Here is a 19,274-nt window from a genome sequence, read left to right as displayed (position 1 = left end):
TGGTGGGCGCGTGTGAGGGAGAAGGGACTTCCGTTTCCTTTTAGGCCTGGCCGCGCCACGGAGCGGAGTTGGCATTTCCAGATTGGGGCTTGGGCTGCCCCTCCTCCTGAACCCTTCCCTCAGGACCGCGCAGGGCGCCGCGGGCTCTCCTGGCACTGTGGGTACTGCCCGCTTGGGCTTCCTCCTACCTTCCCCTCCCTCTTTCTTTTCTCCCCTCCCCTCCCTTCCCCTCCCCCACTCGGACCCCGCGTTACGGGGGAAGGCCGCCCCTGCCCGGCGCGGGTGGTCTGCCAGGGATCCCCGCCCAGGTTCCTGGGACTGCAGAAGGAGGGCGTGGGCGGGTGGGTACCAACTTGAACCCCGTAACCCCTAAGGTAAATCGAGTCAAAGAACTTTTTGTTAATGATCCAAGGGACTTCCCTCCCTTGTGATGCCTGTGGCATGTATGGGCGTGTGGTGAGGGCATGTGAAGCAGAAAGAATGGGAGCCAAAGAGCTTCCGGAAGAGGAAATTAGCTAGTAATTCTTTCTAACCTTGGCTGGTCTTAGTCACCGCCCCAAGATCTTCTGTGAGTAGAGCAAAATTCAATCGAACTTTCAGTTTCATTATTTTAACTCCGTAATACACTTAATGATTTTCGTTTCGGGAGGAGGGAGAGTGGTGATTGAACCTAAGCCACGGCCCTCCTCCAAAAAAAGAAAAAGGTCAAGCTTTGTAAAAACCTACCTGATTTTAATAATATGCTACTTTGCTTTAAAATATAGTGATGTCACTAGTTCTGTCAGAACTATACCTTGGTAGTTAATGAGGCTTTGAAATTTACTCTGGTAAGACTGGAGGTTGCTACAGTGTTTCTTCTCTCTCTCTTTTATATTTTTGATACTTAACATTTGTTACAACCAGTTCAAGAGAACACTGTTACCGCTATCTTAGAATTATAACATTTTTGAGTTGGAAGGGATCTTAGTTCAACCTTGCTATTTTACAAAAGCAGAGACTGAGGCACAGGACAATTTCATGGCTTGTCTAACTAAGGCTACTGGACTACTTAAATTAGAACCTTAAATTAGAACCCAGGTTGTCTGGCTCCTTGCTCACTGCTCTTTCTGCCCAACTAACTGCTCCACGTGGCCTCCAAGCAAGAAAATTAAATGTATCCAGTACACTGCACACTTCTGAAGCGTGTACCACTTTGTACCATATGACTCTGCTACTACATTCAATGAATGTAACATGCTTATGAAGCTGCTGCTTGAGACATTTTCCCCCATCATTCAAGAAGTGGCAACAATTTAGGTTAAAAAGATTTATAGACACACAGGCACATAAGTATATTTGAATATATTCAGGTAACTTCTTGAAGGATACATAAGAAAAATGTCTTTGTTTTTTTTACGTAAGAAAAATGCTAACAGTGGTTACTTATGGAGGGTGAAAAGGGGTGGGTGGCTTTTTACTTTGTGCTTCACATGTATCCTAGTGTACTGTTTGCATTTCTTTCATAAACAAGTATTGATTTTATAATTAAAAACAAGTTTTAAAGTTCACACACATATACCAATATAGATAAGTATATTTCAGTAATACGTGTATATATATTTATACTGGTTTGGTTTTTTTGTTTGTATTGTAAAATCCAGTATGGTTCATGTCAGCCCAACTGGCAAAGGAGGCATGATTATTGCATGCTCACGTTTCTTCTTCAGTTTTCTCCTACTGTTCCTAATGTAAGATGGTAAAAGTTATATATGTTACTAGTCTTTAAATGTTTTTAGAAAATGTGCTACGCTTTTGATTATCACATAACGTAGCAAACTATAACATTCCAGATATCAATTTTTTTAAGATTTTATTGGGGAATTGAGAGAGGGGAACAGTGTTGGGGAATTGGGGAAGGGGAACAGCCAAGTTGTTGTCCTTCAGTCTTAGTTGTGGAGGGCGCAGCTACCTCGGCTCCAAGTCCAGTCACCATCTGGCAGCTCGTGGCCACTCAGCTCAAGGTGCCATGTTCAATCTTAATTATGGCGGTGGGGGGTACAGCCCCCCATCCCATGTGGGACTCGAACTGGCAACCTTGTTGTTAGGAGCATGTGTTCTCACCAGCTGAGCCATTCTGCCACCTGTTGGCAGCTCAGCTCAGGCGCAGTTCACTGGCCCATGTGGGAATTGAACTGGGGCCCTTGTTGCTCAGAGCACGCATTCTTAACCGACTGAGTCACTCGGCTGGCCCAAGAATCATTTTTTAAAAAATTAAAACTGGAAAGGTCCGTGGTGAGTAGTACTTTAGCTTTTTTCTTTCTTTGAATAGGTTAATTAAGAGTCAAAGAAGAAAAGTTGCCCAAGGTTATATATCTGGTTGTTAGCAGAGCTTGGACTAGGATCTAGCTCCTAGTCCAGTGCCCCTTGTAAATGATACCTGTAAGTTTTTGCTTTCTAGTATATTTGATGATGCCAACTAGGCAGAAAAAGTAATGGTGACTAAAGGTTAGACAGGCCCATTTCAGTAGCTAAATATTGTAATTACCATTAATTTGTATAGTGCTTGAAATATTTTAGTAATGTAAATGTTCTCTTTACATTTGTTGTAATCATTAATTTGTTTGGTGAATCCTTTGTTTATATTACAAATTCTTAGAGACCCCAAATATGAAATTATGTATTTCACTGTTTTTGTTTGGTCTCATATATGAGTCTGATAGTGCTAACAGGCGAAAAAAACTATGTTTTATTTTAAAAAATTATTGAGCACCTACTGTATTCCAGGCAATGTACTATGTAGTAGGGTACTAAATAAGAATATGGCAGCATAGATGCCCTTGATCTTTTGAGGCTGGAAGATTATCACAGGCTGTCAATTCTCAAATTTAATCTCTGATCTAATCTGATAATAGTATTATAAAATGTAATCTGTAGCACTGTTTAACAAAGAGATAGCAAGCATTAAGAAAAACACATAGAAAACATTAAAAAGATCCAGTCAGAAGTGAGGAATACAATAACTGAAATGAAGACTGCACTAGAAGGAATAGCCAGCAGACTAGATGAAGCAGAGGATCAAGTTAGCCATTTGGGAGACAAGGTATCAGAAAACAGAAAGGTATCAGAGATATCAGAAAATTGTGTGAGTAGATTTGAAGAGACAAAAAAGTGGTAAAATAAGTTGATATTGAATTGAACAAATGTTAGTTTTGTATCATAGAGGTCATGAGGTATAGTAGAAAAAGCACTTGATTGGATTCCTGGGTTCTTGTCTTGGCTTTGTTTCAAATTAGCTGTAGAACTGTCAGCAAGTCACTAAGCCTCGGTGCCTCCATATTTTTTCTATAACTTCTTGATATATTTATTCCATTTGATTAGAAACAAGCAATATTTGGAATGTCATGTATTATTATAAAAGAAATACGTTTAATGTAGAAAAATTATGAAATTCAGAATAGTATAAAGAGAATAAGTATAACCCACATTCTTTTGTATTTACTTACTTTTTTCATTTAGGATTGTATTGTATATAGATTGCTTTAATCCTTTTTCTCTCATTCAGCATTCTGCATTGAACATTTCCTATGTTGTGAAGTATTTCAAAATATAGTTTTTATTTATTAGACATATTATTCTATGCCCCATTTCCTTCATCTGTAGAATAACACGTTTGAGCTAGTTGATTCAAAGATTCAAAACCCATTATAATAGTTTCTTTTTTAAACTGATTATCTCAGATTTTACCAAAGAAAAAAGTCCCATATAGTAACCCCAAATATGTTTGGGATAAATATTTTAAATAAAGGGACAAACAATTAAAAACAAGGTGGAGATGTAGTCCTTAATAATTTATGGTTTATATAGACAATTAAGTTTGTGAACTCATCCTCGAAAAAGTGCTACATACCTCATTGCTGAATATCACTACAGTCACCTTTGAAGTACTCCCTTTGGGAAGCTATGCATTGACACCAGTGCCTAGTCCACCCTTCAAAGCAATTTTGGAACTCTTTCTGGAATGGCCATCAGAGCTATCTATCATTGTATTAACTTGATGTCCTGAATGTCATCAAAATGGCTTCATTTCAATATTTCCTTTATCTTCGGGTAAAGAAAGAAGTAATTGGGGGTCAGATCAGGTGAGTATGGAGGGTGTTCCAATACAGTTATTTGTTTACTGGCTAAAACCTCCCTCACAGACGGTGGTGTGTGAACTGGTGCATTGTTGTGATGATGCAAGAGCCATGAATTGTTGGCAAAAATTCCAGGTCATCTAACTTTTTCATGCAGCATTTTCAGCACTTCCAAATGGTAAACTTGGTTAACTCTTTGTCCAGTTGGTACAAATTCATAATGAATAATCACTCTGATATCAAAAAGTTTAGCAATATCATTGCAACACGTTTGTGAACTTAATTGTCAGACTTCATACTTTCATTTATTTTAAAATTTCACATGCTAAATTTTTGAATTTTAATTTGTTGGAGATACAAGTGATACATGTATCATTACTGTGTTGAAAGATAAGCTAGTTAGTTTAATTTTATAGGGTGGGTATATATTGGGTTGTCAGAAAAGTCATGACGTGTTTTTTCTATGTTTTCGTTGCAAAAATGCATCATGACTGTTCTGACAACCCAGTAAGAGGTTAAGAGGGTGAAACTGAGCTTCTGAGTTTGAGATTCTGGGATTATCATTGCACAGAGGAGAATTTGTGGAAGCTCACAAAAGATCAATAACTTGCCCAAGGTCCAAATAGCTATTAAATTGTAGACATAGAATTTGAATTCAGATTTCTCTGATTCCAGTAGTCATGGTTTTCTTCCATTACATGATGTATTTCAAAAGATAAAAGACCTCTTAAACATATTTCTTGATGGTATTGCTTTGATCAAAATGAACCAACTTGGCATCTTTGAACAAATCGAGGAACTAAGGTGAGAAAAGTTGAGGTATAACTTAGGAAAATAATTTCCATCCTGAGGTAACCCAGCTAACATACTTTGAGCACGTTCTACTTTAGCCTGAGCTTTAACATCAATGTATTGACAGTGGCTGGCATGTAGTAAGTAGGTACCTGGTTAAAACAATGTAGATTGACTGTTCCTGCTTATTACAAAGAAATGCATTGGATGGAAAAGAAAAAAAAACAACTTCCAAAGCCTTCCACATAATTGAAAAGAAAGGCCTTTAAGTATTCTGAGAAATTAAGGAAAGCAGTTGTTGATTAGTTATTGTATCTGACATAAGAGTTTGAGGCCTAACTTAAGATTTATGTTTTATCTTCTCTGTGTATACTTAATAGTAGGCTGGCTATTGTGGGATAAAAGCATATTTATGTCCATTTTGTAAGGCTTGGCGTGTACTTTTATTTTTAATTATGGTACAGCTGTAGCTCTGCTATTTGATACATTTTGGAATTTGATTTTGGTACAATTGGTACCCAATCTTTGTTAAGAATACCTGTGATTCACTTATCATTATCTGCTTTATAATGTATAATATTTTCAAGGATCTGGGTCATGGTGAAAAGTGAGGTTTACCTATGTGGGGGAGGAAAAATAATGCTCCTTCTACTCTTCTAAGTTCTTCTGGCTGGTCCAATAATCAAATTGATGTGACACATTAACAGGAGAAAATAACCAAATTTAGTATGTGTGTACAAAGAGGAGTTCTGAATATAGGACCCTAGGACAGATCGGGCAGTTGAGGCTTATATGCCATTCTGGACTAAGGAGAGGGAGACAGGGGTCTGGGACTTCAAAGGGAAAGTACGCAATTCACAGGTAGATGAGAGAGCAAATGTTTTAAATAAATTCTTGCTAAGCCACCTAGAACCAATGGGGAGTCTAACAAACAGACCTTGTAGTTTCCTCTGTAACACTTGGATCATGTTATGCTAAGATGAAAGCTCCCTTCCTTTAAGCAGGTTTTTCTATCTGAATTCCTTTAGGAAGGTAAGGAGAAAGGTCAAAGTTTCTTTCTGAGTCTTTTGTTTCTTTTTTTTTTACGATTTTATTGGGAAGTTGAGGAATTGGGGAAGGGGGACATTGTGTTTTTCTAGGACGCATCAGCTCCAAGTCCAATTGCTGTTATCAATCTAGTTGCGGGGCGGGGGGGCGCAGCCCCCAATCTCATGCAGGAGTCAAACTGGCAACCTTGTTGTTAGGAGCACGTGCTCTCACCAGCTGAGCCATCCAGCCACCCATTTGCAGCTCAGCAGCAGCTCAGCTCGGGGTAGCTCACTGGCCCATGTGGGAATCGAACTGGCAACCCTGCTGCTCAGAGATCGAACTCTAACCAACTGAGCCATCAGGCCACCCCATAGTAGGATTTTTCTTAACCCCTCTTTTCTAAAAAGGAAAACAATTGTTTGTATTAAGGATTGGGTTAGCATCCATCTTGAGATTTTTTCTGCCTGCTTTGATGTTAGCAAAGGTTTTCATCTGAGCTCTTGAGTAAGCATAAATGGTTGTAATCTATATCATGGATCTACAGTTTGGACTGTAAATGGTTTATTTGAATCACGACTAATTAACGGTTGCTGTAAACTGTTCTTTAAGTTCTGAACAGTTTTCAGTGAAATGGAGGAGGGAATAATAGTGATCTTGAGCCTTTTTTGCTTTTGAGTGAATTCTTTTTTTTTAATTAAAGTTTTTTTGGGGTGTCAATGGTTAGTAAAGTTACGTAGGTTTCAAGTAAATAATTTTGTAATACATATATATATATATATATCATATTGTATGTTTACTACCCACAGTAAGTTCTCCTTCCATCACCATATATTTGATCCCGCTTACCCTCATCTACCACTCCCCTCTGCCCTTACCCTCTGGTAACCACTAACTCTTGTCTATTTCTATATGAGTTTTTGTTTCTTTATTTATTTTGTTCCTTTGTTGCTTTCAGTTTTATAGCCCACATATCAGTGAAATCATATGGTTCTGGACTTTTTCTGTTTGACTTATTTCACCTAGCATTATAATCTCAAGCTCCGTCCATGTTGTCACAAATGGCACAATTTCATATTTTCTTATTGGCAGAATATACCATTGTGTGTGTGTGTGTGTGTGTGTGTGTGTGTGTATCACATCTTCTTTATTCAATCATCTATCGAAGGACATTTTGTTGCTTCCATGTCTTGGCCACCGTAAATAAAGCTGCAATGAACATTGGAACACATATATCTTTATGGATAAATGTTTTCATATTTTTGGGGTGTATACCCAGGAGAGGGATTGATGGGTCATATGATAATTTTACTCTTAATTTTTTGAGCAACCGCCACACTGCCTTGCATAGTAGCTGCACCAATCTGCATTCCCACCAACAGTGTATGAGGGTTTCTTTTTCTCCACAGCCTCTCCAACACTTGTTTATTATTTGTCTTCTTGACAAATAATAGCTATTCTAACTGGTGTGAGGTGAAACAATATGCTAAAGATTTAATGCAATCCCCATAAAAAGTCCAATGGCATTTTTTAAAGAAATAGAACAAAAAGTCATCAGATTTGTATGGAACCACAAAAGACCCCGAATTGCCAAAGCAATCCTAAGAAAAAGGAATAATGTTGGAGGTGTCACACTCCCTGACTTCAGCTTTTACTACAGAACAACAATAGTCAAAATAGTATGGCATTGACAGAAAAACAAACCAATGGAATAGAATTGAAAACCCAGAAATAAAGCTGCATAAATAGGGACAGACAATTGTCTACAAAGGAGCTAAAAAAATACAATGGAGAAAAGAAAGCCTCTTCAATAATGGTGCTGGGAGAATTGGAAAGCCACTTGCAAAGGAATGAAACTAGACTGCTATATGTCACCATGTACCAAAATTAATCAAAGACCTAAACATAAGACCTGAAACAATAAACTGCATAGAAGAAAACATAGGTACTAAACTTATGGACCTTGGGTTCAAAGAGGATTTTATGAATTTGACCTCAAAGACAAGGGAAGTAAAGGCTAAAATAAATGAATGGGACTATGTCAAACTGAAAAGCTTCTGCTCAGCAAAAGAAATCATCGACAAAACAAAGAGGCAACCAACCAAATGGGAGAAGATATTTGCAAACAGTGCCTCCGATAAGGGGCTAATATCCAAAGTCTATAAGGAACTCATAACTCAACAACAAAAAAACAATCCAATTAAAAAATGGGCAGATGACCTGAATAAGATATTCCTCTAAAGACGACAATATAGGTGGCCAATAGTCATATTAAAAGGTGCTCAACATCAGTAATCATTGAGTGAATTATTGAGCCCCAAACCTGTGTATTCTTCATGCAAAACATTCTTTGGGGGAACACAGTCCCATAATTTGTTGAAGAATAGATGAGGGAATGCCTTACTGTGTGTTTATCCTGAGTAAACTGTACCTGTGGAGTTAATTATTATGAATAATTTGTCTAAGATTGGAGGTCTGTGCTCAAATTTAAATATTATTATGACTTTCTAAATTAAATGTAGAACGTGTAATTGATATTCCCTTTGTTGATTATCATTATGCACTTTCAGGTGTTTACAGAAGTAGGCTTCATGCTCAACATACATTGTATACAGCAGTATTAGTAAGCTTATGATACTGACTGAGCTCATGAGCTCATTAATGCCATTCAGTAATTTGACTGGCTCTAGTGCTTAGGTTTAGGAAAAGAACTTTTGATTTGATTGAATGTTATTAACCTCAAAAATGTTTTATTGACCATTTAAAGTTAAAAGAAAATGTGCATCATGGTTTGAAGAACCTCAGTAGTATAAATGAGCAATTTGACTAAAAGTTGAATTTTTATGTAAATATATCATAGTATTCAAGTTAAATTTTAGGGCCAGCCGAGTGGCGCGTTGGTTAGGAGTTGGCTTGGGACACCAGCTCTGAGCAGCAGGGCTTCAGTTAGGATTCCACATAGGAGGGCCAGTGACACTGCGCCCTCTACAGCTAAGATGGTGAAAAACAGCTGGACCTGGAGCTGGGCTGCCATGAGTCGCTGGCTATGGCGTAGGCTGCAGTGGGGCTGGCTAGCAGCGGGCATGAGCTTTCGTGAGCTGCTGTGAGCGGCCTTCCAGTGGCCAGCGAGCGACTGCCTCACCCGGGAAGAGCGCAATGATAATACCAACTTGGGCCAGTGAAGCGACATCCTCCACAACTAGGCTGAAGAACAAAAGGGCAGCAACTTGTCTGTTCGCGTTCCCCAATTCCCCAACGCTGTTCCCCTCCCCCAATTTCCCAATAAAATCTTTTAAAAAAACAGTTGAACTTTAAAAAAAAATGGTATTTCAGTTTTGTTCAGGGCATATGATTTTAAAATTCGGCTTTTTTATACTATGATACATTTACAAAGATATATTTCCTAGATACTACAACTTCTGTAAATCAAAATGCTATTTTTAAACAGAGAATTAACTGGCTAATACTTTAAGATAATTAAAAGAGAGATTGACCTACATGGAGTCAGAGAGAATGCTGCTTAATTGGCATGACCTCTACGCTGGATCCTCTATAGAGGGGAAAAGCTGCTGATGAGAAAAACTTGTAATATTTAAGCAAAGAGATACTCTTAAGGTAAATTTTAAATTATAATGGTGTTTTTTGGTTGGCACATAAAATGTTTATGTTACTCTGAAAAACTATGAATCCTATAATATTTTTGAAATGTGATTTTAGTATAGTTTTCTTTTGTCACTGAAGAAGTATACTGTTTGCATGGTATGCATATATTGGGTTGTCAGAAAAGTCATGATGCATTTTTGCAACAAAAAACAGAAAAAATGCATCATGAATTTTCCGACAAACCAATATTTCCTATTTTGGTCACATTTTCTAGACACAGTGGACATAAACATATTAGACACTAAAACTATTAACAATTTTTAGTACAGTGATCTCAAGAGTCCAGGGGAGGTGGTAAGTGGGGTGTAGGATAATAACAATAGTAACCAATAGAGGTGGTTCAACCGTCATTCTTTTGCCCAACATTTATTAAACACTACTGTGTGCCATGCATTGCTTTAGGCATTGGGAATACAAATGTGATAAAACACAGCCCTTGTCATAAAGGACCTTCATTCTAACAACATACACATACACAAACATACACAGCTGTATGTTGTATGTCTAACCACATACACATACACAAACATACACATACTAGAAATTATTAAATCTAGTACACTTGCGTTATCAGCAAATTATGTAGAGGATACAAGGGGGCACAAAGTGTAGTCATTCTGCTGGGACTGGAAGAATCAGCAAAGATCATAGAGGAGATTCTCAAAACAACAATTTTCTGTGTTTAAATGGCTGCCTGTAATTACATAATGTATTTCAGTCAGCATGATAGTACTACAGTGGGAGCTAATAAGGTTTTATTGTTTGTATAATTCTTTTCATATTTTTACCATCATTGTATTAGCTTCTTAGGGCTGCCATAACAAAGTACCATAAATGGAGTGGCTTAAAACAAATTTGTTTTCTCACAGCTCCAAAGGGTAGAAGTCCAAAATCAAGATTTGGCAGGGCCATGCTCTCTCTGAAGGCTCTGGGGGGGAATCCGTTCCATTCCTGTCTCTTAGCTCCTGGTGTTGCCATTGATTCTTGGTGTCCCTTGGCTTGTAGATACATCATCACTCCAGTCCCTGCCTCAATCTTCACATGGCTGTCTGTCCTGTATATATCTGTGTTTGTGTTTCGTCTCATAAGTATGTCAGTCATATTGAATAACCTCATTTTGATCACATCTGCAAAGACCCTCTTTACAAATAAGGTACATTCCTAACTGGTGGTTAGGACTTCGTATCTTTCCTATACATAGTCAAACCATAGCAATCATTTAATTCCCTTTGTATTGCGCCACATCAATATAATTACTTAAATGCTTTTTTTATGATGAGAGGTTAACAGAGCCCTGGGTAGCAGGAATAATGTTAAGTATTTTGTAGTTCGTTAAGTGACCCTGTGGTGACTGGAAGACTTTCTTCTAGCGACCAGGAGGGTGAAGCACAGACACAATGGAGATATCTATGAACTGGATAGAAAAAAAGACTAAAGGTTTTGCTACTTACGTGTTAAGAACAGTGATTTGCTATTTCGACTTAAAAATGGTTAATGGGTGTTAATAATAGTTACTTTTCAATCATCAGAGATAGTTTCCTAGATAGTAGCCATATTCAATGAATTTGTGTTAATCTTCAGAGTCAAAATTACTTTTTTTCAGTGTCTGGTAAACATGAAACTGCTTTCTTTTTTTCTGAAATACTGTGATAACTGAAACTCATGGTATTATGGAATAGATTGTTTATTAAAATTGCTTAAGGCAGTAATAACTACCAAATAGCTTTTAAAAAATTGCCGTTAATCTTCATTTCAAGTAAGGCAGATTTTTATTAGAAAGCTTAATACTAAAATGCATTTCTTTTTTTTTTTCATTTTCTAGAAACATTTATTTGTGAATTTACTTTATTTGGCCAGAATATCACCTCTTGTCATTTTCTACATTGTTATTTTCCTGAATAACTTTCTTTTTAATTTTTAATTTTTATTAAATTTATTGGGGTGACATTGGTTAGTAAAATTATATAGGATTCAAGTGTACATTTCTGTAATACATCATCTATATATCGCATTGTGTGTTCACCACCCAGAGTCAGTTCTCCTTCCATCACCGTATATTTGACCCCCTTTACCCTCTTCTACCATCCCCTCTCCCCGCTTACCCTCTGGGAACCAGTAAATTGTTGTCTGTGTCTATGAGTTTTGTTTGTCTTGTTCCTTTGTTGCTTTCAGTTTTATATCCCACATATGAGTGAAGTCATATGCTTCTTGACTTTCTGTTTCACTTTTTTCACTTAGCATAATAATCTCAAGTTCCATCCATGTCGCAAATGGCAATATTTCATCTTTTCTTATGGCAGAGTAGTATTCCATTGTATATATATATATATATATATATATATATATATATATATATATATATGGCACATCTTCTTTATCCAGTCATTTATTGAAGGACATTTTGGTTCTATGTCTTGGCCACTATGAATAATGCTGCGGTGAATATTGGAGTACATATATCTTTACAGATAAATGTTTCCAGATTTTTTGGGTAGATACCCAGAAGAGGGATGCTGGTACATATGGTAATTCTAGTCTTTTTTTTTTAATTAAAGTTTATTGGGGTGACAATGGTAAGTAAAATTGCATAAGTTTCAAGTGTACAATTCTGTAATAAATCACCTATATATCACTTTCTGTGTTCACCACCCAGAGTCAGTTCTCCTCCTATCACCACATGTTTAACCCTGTTTACCCTCATCTACCACCCCCCTCTCTGCTTACCCTCTGGTAACCACTAAACTATTGTCTGTCTATAAGTTTGTGTTTCTTTATTTGTTTGTCTTGTTACTTTGCTGTTTTCAGTTTTATATCCCACATATTAGTTTCTCAACTTTTTCTGTCTGATTAATTTCATTTAGCATGATAATCTCAAGATCCTTCCATGTTGTCGTAAATGGCACTATTTTATCTTTTTTATGGCAGAATAGTATTCCATTGTGTATATGTATCATAACTTTTTTATCCAATCATCTATCTAAGGACCTTTGGTTCCATGTCTTGGCCACTGTAAATAAAGTTGCAATGAACATTGGATCACATATATCTTTACAGATAAATGTTTTCAGATTTTTGGGGTAAATACCTAGGAGAGGGATTGCTGGGTCATAAGGTAATTCTATTAATTTTTTGAGGAACCTCCGCACTGCTTTCCATAGCAGCTGCACCAATCTGCATTCCCACCAACAGTGAATGAGGGTTCCTGTTTCTCCACAACCTCTCCAACACTTGTTATTATTTGTCTTGTTGATGATAGCCATTCTAAGTGGTGTGAGGTGATACCTCATTGTGGTTTTTATATGCATTTCTCTGGTGATTAGTGATGTTGAGCATTTTTTCATATCTCTATTGGTCATTTGTATGTCTTCTTTGGAGAACTATCTATTCAGGTCCTCTGCCCATGTTTTAATTGGATTGTTTGTTTCTCTGTTGAGTTGTATAACTTCCTTATATATTTTGGATATTAGCACCATATTGGAGGCATTGTTTGCAAATGTCTTCTTCCATTTGGTTGGTTGCCTCTTTATTTTGTTGATAGTTTCTTTTGCCGTGTAGAAGTTTTTTTAATTTGATGTAGTCCCATTCGTTTGTTTTAGCTTTTACTTCCCTTGCCTTGGAGGTCAAATTCATAAAATCCCCTTTGAACCCAAGGTCCATAAGTTTAGTACCTATGTTTTCTTCTGTGCAGTTTCAGGTCTGATGTTTAGGTCTTTGATCCATTTTGAGTTCTTTTTGGAACATGGTGACACATAGCAGTCTAGTTTCATTCTTTTGTACGTGGCTTTCCAATTCCCCCAGCACCATTTATTGAAGAAGCTGTTTTTTTTTCCCCCATTGTATGTTTGTGGCTACTTTGTAGAAAATTATCTGTCCCTATTTCTGGGTTTTCTGTTGTATTCCATTGGTCTGTGTGTCTGTTTTTCAGCCAATACCATGCTGTTTTGATTATTGTTGCTCTGTAGTAAAAGCTGAGGTCAAGGAATGTTATACCTCCACTATTATTCTTTTTTTCTTAGGATTGCTTTGGCAATTTGGGGACTTTTGTGGTTCCATACAGATCTGATGATGTTTTGTTCTATTTCTTTAAAAAAAATGACATTGGGATTTTTATGGGGATTGCATTAAATCTGTATTTGCTTAGGGTAATATGGCCATTTTAACTGTTGATTCTGGCAATCCATGAACACAGGCTGTCTTTCCATTTCTTTGTGTCTTCTTCAATTTCTTTTAAGAATGTCTTATAGTTTTCAGTGTGTAGGTCCTTCACATATTTTGTTAAGCTTATTCCTAGGAATTTTATTCTTTTTCTTTTGCAATTGCAAAAGGAATTGTTTGTTTTTTGTTATTTCTTTTTCTGAGACTTCGTTGTTAGTATATAGGAATGCAATGCATTGTTGTATGTTGATTTTGTAACCAGCAACTTTACTGTATTTATTTATTGTTTCTGATAGCTTTTTGGTGGAGTTCATTAGGGTTTTCTATATAAAGAATCATGTCACCTGCAAAAAGTGATAATTTAACTTATTTATTCCCAATTCAGATGCCTTTTATTACTTTCTTTTGTCTGATTGCTCTGGCTAGGACTTCCAACACTATGTTGAGTAGCAGTAGTGATGGGAACAGCCCTGCCTTGTTCCTGAACGTAGAGCAAAAGGCTACAGTTTTTCATCATTAATTTTGATATTAGCTGGGTTTGTCATATATGGCCTTTATTATGTTAAGGTATTTTCCTTCTATACCTATTTTATTAAGTGTTTTAATCATAAATGGATGTGTCTTATCAAATGCTTTTTCTGCATCTATTGATATTATCATATGATTTTTGTCTTTTGTTTATGTGGTATACCATATTGATCTCTTTGCTTGTGTTGAACCATCCTTGTGCCCCTGGGATGAACACCACTTGGTTGTGATACATAATCTTTTTATTTTTTTCTAAAGATTTTATTGGGGAATTGGGGGAGGAGAACAGTGTTGGGGAATTGGGGAAGGGGACCAGCCAAGCTGTTGTTCTTCAATCTTAGTTGTGGAGGGCGCCAGTCGCCATCTGGCTGCCCATTGGCATCTCATGGCCTCTAAGCTCAAGGTGCTGTGTTCAATCTTAGTTGCAGGTGGGTGTAGCCACCTCCCATGTGGGAATCGAACTAGCAGCCTTTTTGTTAAGAGCGTATGCTCTTTCCACTGAGCCATCTGGGTGGCAGCTCAGCTCAAGGTGCCGAGTTCAGTCTTAGTTGTGGGTGGGCATAGCCCACCATCGCACAGGCAATCTTGTTGTTACACCAGTTGAGCTATTCTGCCACCTGTTAGCAGCTCAGCGACAGCTCAGCTCGGGCGCAGCATCACTGGCCCATGTGGGAATCAAACTGTTGGCCCTGTTGCTCAGAGCTCACGCTGTTAACCCAACTCTTAACCAGCTGAGCCACTCAGCCAGCCCTGCATAATCTTTTAAATGCATTGTTGTATTTGATTTGCTAGAATTTTGTTTAGGATTTTTGCATCTGTATTCATCCGAGATATTGATCTGTAATTTTTTTTTCTGTGTTATCCTTACCAGGTTTTGGTATCAGGGTAGTGTTGGCCTCATGAAATGAGTAGGGAGTATTGGTCCATCTTCATTTTTTTGGAAGAGTTTGAGTAGGACTGGTGTTAGATCCTCTTTGGCTGTTTGGTAGAATTCACTAATTAAGCCATCTCGTCCTACTCTGGTTTCTCTTCAGATTGTATAAATGTTTCGACTTTTACTAGTTTTAATTTTTTGAGGAACCTCCATACTGTTTATCCATAGTGGCTGTACCAATTTACATTCTCACCAGCAGTGTATGAAGGTTCCGTTTTCACCACAGCCTCTCTAACACTTGTTATTACTTGTTTGTTGATAATAACCATTCTAACATTTCTGAGTAGTGTTTCTGTATTATATCTCACAAAACAAGAAATTTCTCTGCATGCAATTTTTTAATTGTTTTAATATAAGAGCTATTTTTTTAAAAAATTAATCAAGACTTTATTGGGCCGGCCAAGTGGCTCAGTTGGTTAAGACCACGACCTCTGAGCAACAGGGTCACCGGTTCGATTCCCACATGGGTCAGTGAACTGTGTCCGAGCTGAGCTGTCAACAGGTGGCAGGCTGGCTCACTGGGTAAGAACACGTGCTCCTAATAACAAGGTTGCCACTTCAACTCCCACATGGGATGGGGGCTACACCTGCTCCCCCGCCCACAACTAAGATAGAACATGACAACTTGAGCTGAGCCAGCTGCAAGCTGCTGACAGGTAGCCTTATGGCAACTGGACTTGGAGCTGAGCTAGCTGCGCCCTCCACAACTAATATTGAAGGACAATAACTTGGCTGTTCCCCTTACCAATTCCCTTACACTTTCCCCCTTCCCCAATTCCCCAATAAAATCTTTAAAAAAAGAGAAAGAAAGAAAAAATTAAAAATAAAAAAGAAACTTTATTCATATATGTTTTACCATTTAGAAAAACTATCCTTCAAAATAGTCATTGGAGTCTTCGTTGTTTTAATAGCATACAACTGTAATAAGGACATTGATACTAGCCCTACCACAAAATTAATAAATGGCTTTGGGGAGAATTATCCATAAACCATAAGGAATTTATATACTTCATAATATCCCTAATTTCTGTATACAATGATTCTGTAGTGCTCGTCCACATTGTACAATGATAAATACCAAAGAAATATGGCAAAGAATGAAAGTTGACAGCCTTACTCTTACCTGTTCTAAGTGGATGTGTGAGAAATAAATAGCCTAATGGAAAAAAATATTGATAAAGTCTACCTTTCAGTAGTCAATACATCTTTTTTTACTGAAGTGTTGGCAGTGTTCCTAGAATAATTCCACTGAAGAAAATTCAAAGTGTTTGTATAAAATGTGCACATTTGTCTTGTGTGTAAATATCTTTTAATCTAGGTACAATTTGTATCCAAAACAGTTCACACTATTTGAATACATTAGAGGAATTCAAAAGCACACCAACATGTACATAGACATTCACACCCAAGACAAAAGGAATGCTTTCCAATGAGATTGGGAATGAGGGTAAAAATTAGTTTAGGAGAGAATCTCCCATATTACCAGGGTTAATGGAATTAACTGCATTTTAAAACATAAATGATACCTATTTGGAATTAGTTTGTAAATATGTAAGCTATAGAATGGACAAACAGCAATATGAAAAACTTCCACAGAATTTCATAACTCAGAATTTCATGACAGTTCAGTGCTTCATAATATGGAAAGGAACGTCTAAAAACAGCCAATTGGTTTGATTTTGTTGAAGTTAAGAAATGCATTTCAGAAAATGATTTTTAACAATTAGCAACAGAAGAACATTAAGAACTAAAATACTGGGAACACAAAAATTGAGGTCCTCATAGTACCAAGAGATAGAATCAGACTTTATATTACAATTTAAAGAATGTAATTAAAGGAAAACAACTGGGATCGTTGAAACAGGTTAAATATTTAACCACTTCAAATAGAAATGTTGTAATAGTCTCACATAGTGCTGAAAATGTACTGTAACATCTGTTTATCCATATCAAAAGAATGTAATTTCATTAGCAAAGGCCCCTGTATTTTAGACTTAAAATGACCTCTGATCCATCAGTTTATACTAACAATTACCCAACTATTAATAACATTTAAACAGCTTTATTGAGATATAATTCACATACCATAAAATTAATTTTAAAGTGTACACTTAAGTGATTTTTAGTATATTCAGAGTTGTGCAACCTTTGCTACAATCTAATTTAGAGTATTTTCATTACTCCAAAAGGAAACTCAGTAACCATTTGCAGTTACTCCCCATTTCCCCTCTTCCCCAGTAGTAGGCAACCACTAATTTCTGTTTCTGTTTATTTTTATAACATTTTACCTTGCAGCCTTATTGTTCTTATGCCTAGCCTATTCCAGGTCATCGGATCAGAGGTTTAAAAGCTCTTAAACTAGCCAAATTTGCAAGTCCTGTGACATGCTTACTCAGAAAACATTCAAATGATAGTTCCATGATGTTATGATTCTTCCATATTCTAGGAGTTTTTGATCTGGAATATGTGTATCAAATTATATGTTTTTGCCACTTGCTAGGGGTGCTAAACTCAATTAAAAGGAAGAAAACTGTTCTGTCCAGACTCAAAACTGAGTTTGTGTCAATCATTCCAGGCTTTTGGTAGCAGGAACAGCTGTATGAATCTTTTGTGGAATACTGTTATCTTCAGTAATAATGTCATCTTGATCATTGTCTTCTCCCTTTGGCTCAATGTTTGGTTCTGTCTGCAATGGATAGCCAAATAGGCTCTTATCAGTGGATTGACTGGAGCTGCCAGAAGTCCTACTGTTTCTAACGTTTTTCTCCTGGTTTACTTGTCTGGCTGTTATGATGAGGTTGCAGCTGTTTGCAATCATCATGTCTATTACTTGATCAAAACTTCCCTAAAACTTCTATACCATTGACTTCTAAAACTTCATTAACAGCCAATAGACTTGTGCTGTGAGCCAGACCTCCTGGAACAAGCCAGGATATAGAGAGATTCCTGGGACCTTCTCTGAGCCATGTGGTATCTCCGTTAGACTGACACCATCCCAGCTATAGAATCCTAGGTAGTGTTGAGTGTTGAATTTGTAAAGATGAACTAACCCTACAGTGTGTTTCTGGGAAAATATCCACATCTGTAATTGAAGACAGGTGTAGAGTTTGGGGCATACAAATGACTGGATGTGACTTTTTTCTGTGGTTGACAAAACACAGTGCATTGGTTAAAACATTTCACTTCATCATTAGCATATTTGTACCAAAGGCACTGTTGTCTGTTTCTTCCTTCTTTTGTGTAAAAATTCTAAGCAGTGGCTTGGTAGTGAAACAACTTTTTTATAATTATCATAGTTTTTTTTTTTATAGTTAGTTAGCCTCCCTGGATAGTCTACATAGCCTAGTAAAACGTCAAAATTAGGCATCTTATGAACATTTTGCAGTACTCCATGAAACTCCTCAAAATATCTACGTTTTGCTTTTTCTAGCAAAAAATGATGAAATTAAGTGCCAAACCTGCTGTATACCTCCAGGATGCCCCTGCAGCCCTTGTCCTGCTGAGAGGGTGGGGGCTGCTCCTTGGGAGGCCAGATGGATGCATGCTCACCAAATATACCTGTGGAGGTGACTGGGGTCTCAATGCAGAGCTCCACTGAGTTCCACAGGGTGTCTGGTGGTGGCAGATGGAGGCACAACCCCCTCTCCCTGCTCTGGTGGCTGCAGAGCTCCCGTGGAGGAGGATGAGTGGGCAACTAGCCTATCCACCTCCTCACTCCAGACTGCCTCGCACACTAGTGGGCTCTTGGCCCAGGCCAGTGACGCTATCCTGAGAGACATTAAGAAAATAATTATTAAAGACATTTTGGAGAATCAGATAACCTGTGATCCTGCCACCTTAACATATTTTACCCATTTATTAAAAATTGCCTTCCAGGTCTTATCTATGAGTGTTATGATTTCATCCAGTGGCAGTCTAATGTACATCTAATTTTATATCCTTTCCCCCATTTAAATAACCTTTATTCTGTATATTTGACAACTGGAATAATAAAAACCTAGGTGAAATAGAAACTTTCATATTGTGTACAAATACAATGTAGGAGGGCCTTCTTTTTTTTTTTT

General features: G+C 37.3%; 1 protein-coding gene and 1 pseudogene across 5 annotated transcripts in view; one reads left to right on the top strand and one right to left on the bottom strand.

Moving 5' to 3' along the window:
* The window catches only part of XIAP (X-linked inhibitor of apoptosis), a 50,635-nt gene that overhangs the window by 356 nt on the left and 31,005 nt on the right, over positions 1-19,274 (top strand). For 3 of the 5 annotated variants that reach the window (XM_019657935.1, XM_019657934.1, XM_019657939.1), the window contains exon 2: positions 45-157. The exons of 1 other annotated variant lie outside the window; for it this stretch is intronic. The gene's annotated coding sequence lies outside the window, so the exon portion shown is untranslated. Of the gene's footprint in view, positions 1-44; positions 158-9,458; positions 9,546-19,274 lie in introns of those variants that run through there. One more of the 5 variants, XM_019657938.1, reaches the window with a different exon arrangement.
* Positions 17,603-19,136, bottom strand: LOC109390880 (partitioning defective 6 homolog beta pseudogene; annotated as a pseudogene).

This window comes from Hipposideros armiger, unplaced genomic scaffold (genome assembly GCF_001890085.2).
Source record: "Hipposideros armiger isolate ML-2016 unplaced genomic scaffold, ASM189008v1 scaffold_281, whole genome shotgun sequence".
NCBI classification, from domain to species: domain Eukaryota; kingdom Metazoa; phylum Chordata; class Mammalia; order Chiroptera; family Hipposideridae; genus Hipposideros; species Hipposideros armiger.
The sequence above is the reverse complement of the archived record's forward strand: the minus strand, read 5'-3'. Positions and strand labels throughout refer to the sequence as shown.